At 39.3% G+C, this 5694-nt stretch overlaps 1 pseudogene; it reads left to right on the top strand.

The window, feature by feature from the left end:
* Positions 1-3850: 3850 nt before the first annotated feature.
* LOC102984626 (teratocarcinoma-derived growth factor 1-like) lies at positions 3851-4392 on the top strand (annotated as a pseudogene).
* Positions 4393-5694: the final 1302 nt, after the last annotated feature.

Genomic DNA, 5694 nt, shown 5'->3' with positions numbered 1-5694 from the left:
TGCTGGAATATCCTCCGTTTTCTCCTCCAGATCAATTCTTCAATCTCTTCTGCCATTCTCTGGGTCCTAAGAGGCTGACTTATTGGAGGAATTGGCAGTAAATGTAGGTCAGAGGTGGGAGGAGAGTGAGGTCAGGTTATTATATCTTTCCTGTGGTGGTGTCAGGGTTTGCCTATATACCACTACAATAGCCATAGTCCTCTAGGCAGCCTTCTCAAAACCACTGCTTTCTTCAGCTTCCTTCATCGTGTAACTTCAGGCCAAGGAGTGGAATGTCTTCCAGAGGGTGCAAGCCACCAGGTCCTTCATTATCTCTTATTGGTTAGGGAAACCACATCTTTTTAAAGCATGCATACTTTTATAAAACTCTCCTCAAGTTACTCAAAGTGTGCTGTTTTTTTATTGCTGCTGCTCTGACTGATACACATCCCACTTTAGATATGTTAAAATGTGAAAAAAATATTGCAGCTACGATATAGTGAAATATATCACTTAGCTTCTCTGTGCCTCAGTTTCATTTCTCTTAAATAGGAATAATATTCCTCTTAGAATTATTATGACTAAATGCACTAATGCATGTAGAGTACTTAGAAGAGCATGTAGCATGTAATAAGTTCTCAATAAATATCATCATTAGTGTACTTAAAACATTGTGATAGGTGCCATGAATTATACAAAGATGGATAAAAGACAAAGCATCCTGGTCATCTTAGTAAGTGACAGCTTTAAGTCAGTTATTTTGACCTAAAGCCCAGTATTCTTCTATCACAACTTCCTTAATAATCCAAAATAACTGGAAAGAAGATCACTCTACCTTAGTGCAAAAGCACTTTTTAGAATAAATGGGGTTATTAGCTTTAATTATGTACAGTAACACAATGTAATAATTAAAATGCATTGTCAGAATGCACTAAGAATTGATAAAAAGATAAGAAATTAAAATTATCTTGAATGTAAAAATGGTAGTTATTTATAAATAAATAGATTCTTCAAAAGATTAGATAGAAAAGAGATTAGAAAACTAATCTTCATTGAGCATCCACTATGTGAGAGGCACTTCAAGATTGAGTACTCACAAACTGTCTAACAGGGAGAAATGGCTATCCCAGTTGTACAGATGGGGAATCTACCCCTGAAGGGCAGAGCAGAGCCTCAAACCCAAAGCTTCCACAGACAGCAGGGGGGAGCACAGGGAACAACCATGACTTTTCTATATCACACTGCCTCTGGAATGCTTTAAAAAAAAAAGTCCCTTAACATGGCTTAAATAACACATACCCACTTATAGGGAGATTTATGTTTATATGTGAGTTTGCTCTTAGACTCCTTTTTGGGATTTCTGTTTGTTTCTTTGTTTTTGCAAATGGTACAAAGATGCAGTCTAAGAATTATCACAAGTGTCTTTTTTCAAAAAACAAGACTTCTTTAAAGCCTTGCTACTGAGTATGATCTACAGACCAACAGCAGAAGTCTCACCTGGAAGCTTGTTAGAAATGCAGAACATTAGGTACCCAGACAAGGACTCATCTAAAATTGCTAGCCAAGAAAACTAGAAAGAGAAGAAGAAAACAGCATTTTCAAAGACAGAAAAATTCTGGTGGAAAACAATCTAAAGTATCTTTCTCATCATGGTTTCCTCTATTTCACTCCAATACCTTTCACCCTTCCCCCCACCACTCCGAACAGACTTACCAGCTGTGAAAGAGAGAAAAATTGTGAAAAGTATCCCAAAAGCTGAAGACATATTCTGAGGGGAGTTCCCACCTTCATTTTTTTTTTTTTTTCCTATCCCTACCTCTCTGTTTTCCTTCCACCATACCATATACCTGGTCTTTTTCTTCTCCTGATCTCTCCCATAAGCACTGATGAGAAATCCCCTACTGTCTTACTCCACTGTAGTTCTGGCTAGTGAGCAATTTAAGAAGAAGCATTTCCTGTTTGGAGAGTTGAGGTGATAATGACTAAACTTCCTGGTTTGTGCCTTTATACATTTATTTCTCTCCAGCAAAGCATATATATTTGACCCACTATTCAGATCCAATGGTAATCACTTGAGTTATATCCCAGATAATGTTAAAATGATTCTTGGAGCTTCCCTGGTGTCACAGTGGTTAAGAATCCGCCTGTCAATGCAGGAGACACGGGTTTGAGCCCTGGTCCAGGAAGTTCCCACATGCCGTGGAGCAACTAAGCCCATGCACCACAACTACTGAGCCCATGAGCCACAACTACTGAGCCCGTGTGCCACAACTATGTAAGCCCACGTGCCTAGAGCCCGTGCTCCCAACAAGAGAAGCCACCACAATGAGAAGCCTGAGCACCACAACAAAGAATAGCTGCAACCAGAGAAGAGCCCACGTGCAACAACGAAGACCCAACACAGCCAAAAATAAAATAAATAAAATAGATGAATTTATTTTTAAAAAATGATTCTTATGAGGCATGTATCAGTATATTCATTTTTATAAATAAAGAAGTGGAGAAGTTAAGTTACTTATCCTAACTTGATTAATGACAGAGCTATAGAACCAGGATAGAAACCGTGATCTTTTCATGGATAGTTTTCCTTCCCTTGCATTGTATTGTGTGTGTGTGAGTGTGTGCATGTGTCTGTGTCTATGTATATTTGGTAATTTGTTGTGTGGTTTATGAGAGACGACAAACATGATCTCTTCCTCTAGAAGTATACACTTTAATACAAAAAACACTGAGGCAGAGAGAGTATTTAAAAGTAAAACACTCCAAAAAACCGTAATACAAATAGTTCTCCACTCATATGACCCCTTTCCAAGTAGAAAGCTTGGGCTGGGGCTAGAGGTCAGTCTGCATTCAGGAATTAAAGCCCAACTGGGGAAATTTTACTTTGATCCATCCAAGAAATCCTATGCACAAGCCCTGGACTTCTGTCTCCCACAGGTGAGGAGGGGACCAGGTACCATGATAATGCTGCATCTGGCATTTCTGAGGCACCTCCAACCTGGCTCCAGCGCAGCTGCCCCCTTGCTGTTTCTGAACATGGCCCTAGTGGAATGTCATCCCTGCCACAAACTAACAGAGGTCACCACTGCCCACTGCACAAGCTCAGACCTTTTGTGGGAGAGGCCAGGTCCTCCTTGCCTCCACCCGACCTGCCTAAACATTCACCCTTACACTTTCACACCCTGCTGATGATGTTACCCTCTTCTACTTCATAATTTCCACTTTATTTCTTTTTTCTTCTTTATTCTGTTTGTTTCTGGCTAAAGCATTTTAGGATATGCTGTCTTCTACCACAAAATAGAGGGTGGTGGGGTAGGGGAATCAATCTACAGATTCAATGCAGTGTTAACCTGGGTTTTCTATGTGGAAGGAGACAGTGAAGACTGAGGGGCTGGACTGGTAGGCAGAAGTTTCTGCTTATAAATTCTCCTTACATCTTCTTGAACAGATGATAATCCTTCCCTTTGGGTTTGTTCTATTAACAAATGGTTAACATAGGTTTCAGTTTGATTATCCAAAGGAACGATTAATGAAAACTTCTTGTGAAAAACATCAGGATCAGCTTCTTGTCACCAGATAGATAATTCCTCTACACATCTGAAGATGAAAGTTGGGATTCTTTTAATTGGTGAATTTTATTACTGTCAGTATCTTGGTTACTGTCAATATAGTATAATTTAGCAGAATGTTATCATTGGGATAAACTGAGAATGGTGCACAGGGATCTCTTGTGTTATTTCTTACACTTACATGTGAATCTATAATTATTTAATTATTTCAATTAAAAAAATTGAAAGTCAGGTGTGGCTGAGGGAGGAGAATCTCCCTGAAGGTTATAGTCAAAGCGTTTCTTAGGACTGACCTGTGAGACATGGACTGAAGGAAGATGAAGCGCTTCTCTTCCAGTGTGATTTTGATCATGGCCTTTTCCAGAGCACTTGAACTAGTTGCTGGATTGGACCACCATGAACTTGCCCATCCATCACAGGGAGACCTGGCCCTCAGAGATGATTGCCTTCAGTCCTGGGAGGAGCCTGCAATTCGTCATCAACCTTCCCAGTTTGTACCACCCATGGAAATCCAGGACAGTAAGGAGCTAAACAGAACCTGCTGTCTGTATGGGGAAACCTGCATCCTGGGGTCCGTTTTGCCTGCCCTCCCTCTTTCTATGGACAGAACTGTGAGCATGACTTGCACAAAGAGAACTGTGGACCTGTGCCCCATCACACCTGGTTGCCCAGGAAGTGTTCCATGTGCAAGTGCTGGCATGGCCAGCTTTGCTGCCTTCCTCAGTCATTCCTACCTGGTTGTGATGGATGACCACCTCACAGCTTCTGGACTCCAGAATTAACACTGTCTGCATGTGCTCTTATGCTACCTGGCATCTGCCTTGCTATACAAAGTTATAATTAACCCTTATCTGCATGCAACATTTGTCATGCAAATTTCATGACCTGTAAAGGCTGTCCCTCCAATGTCCCACCTGAGAGATGATGATTTGTTAGTTGCCTTGAAATAGTGAATAGATTTCCCTAATGCAGTGAAATAGTGAATAGATGGTCCCTAACAGTTCCTTAAAGTACCAACTACTTTCCTCTGCCATGCCCTCTACAAAAAACTACTTAAAAAAAAAAAATAACCCATATCTTGTGCCCAAGTCCTATGTTTCTTGATACATGTAACTCTAGCAAGGGCTTATTAATAGTTTCCTTTAAACAATTGAATTCTATCTTCAGATTATTAAGGGTTACTCCCAGTGTGGAACTGAGTATAAAGCACTGAATAGAGTTGATCAAAATCAATTAAGATAATATCTTGAAAAGGAAAGGAAAGGAAGTATCTGTAAAGGGAGCAAAGGAGAAGAGAGGGGCAGATATCAGAGGTGAGAGACAGGATGCTGGAGGAACGGAAGTGTGCGTGTGTCCCTAGGAGACTGGATATTAAAGTGGGAACAAATGAGAAAGAGTTGAGGAAATAAAATGAATTACTTGGTTGATCGGATGGGTATAGAGAAGCAAGTTAAAAAGCTAAGTTGAAGGACCAGTTTCTATCATCTATAGGAAGCTGTATAAGACAAGGGCACCTGTTTTCTCAAGGATTTGAAAAGAGAATAAAGTCTCCTTGAAAAAAAAATTCTATGTAAAGTCCCACAATGTATTAAGAGTGCTTAATACATTATGATTTCTCCATACTATGCAATTATTTTAACGGTGGTAAGTGATAAAATGTTCACAATATATTTAATTGTAAAGAAGGTGATAAAACTATACATTGTAAAGCCCATTTTAAAAATATGTATCTGGTGTGCCTCGTAAAAGTGGGAAGTACGCTGAAAAAAAAATTGAAACTGGGGTCTATATCTCGAATCTTGATGTTAGTAAATTTAGGATAATAGAAAGGAAGTTGGTTGCAAACTTACAGACCTTAATGGCCTAATTTCAGAAGCTGCAACACATAGATGGAATAAAATAATTTGAGGTATTATTATATACATGATCCATCCATAAGGGATACCTCTAATTAATTAGGATATTCTGTAGTTCATCACTACACGTAAGTTTTAGGGGAATTCACACCCTTTCAAAATTGTTCTTTAGTATCTCTGACAGAGATTTAATATAGTATTTGGGAGTTGGTGGTTGTCATTTCTAAAATCAGTCATAGGAAGTTTTTTAAAAACAAACCCATCACCTCACATAGTACCTTTCTTTGTAT

Source organism: Physeter macrocephalus, chromosome 1 (assembly GCF_002837175.3).
Source record: "Physeter macrocephalus isolate SW-GA chromosome 1, ASM283717v5, whole genome shotgun sequence".
Classification (NCBI taxonomy): Eukaryota; Metazoa; Chordata; class Mammalia; order Artiodactyla; family Physeteridae; genus Physeter; species Physeter macrocephalus.
The sequence above is the reverse complement of the archived record's forward strand: the minus strand, read 5'-3'. Positions and strand labels throughout refer to the sequence as shown.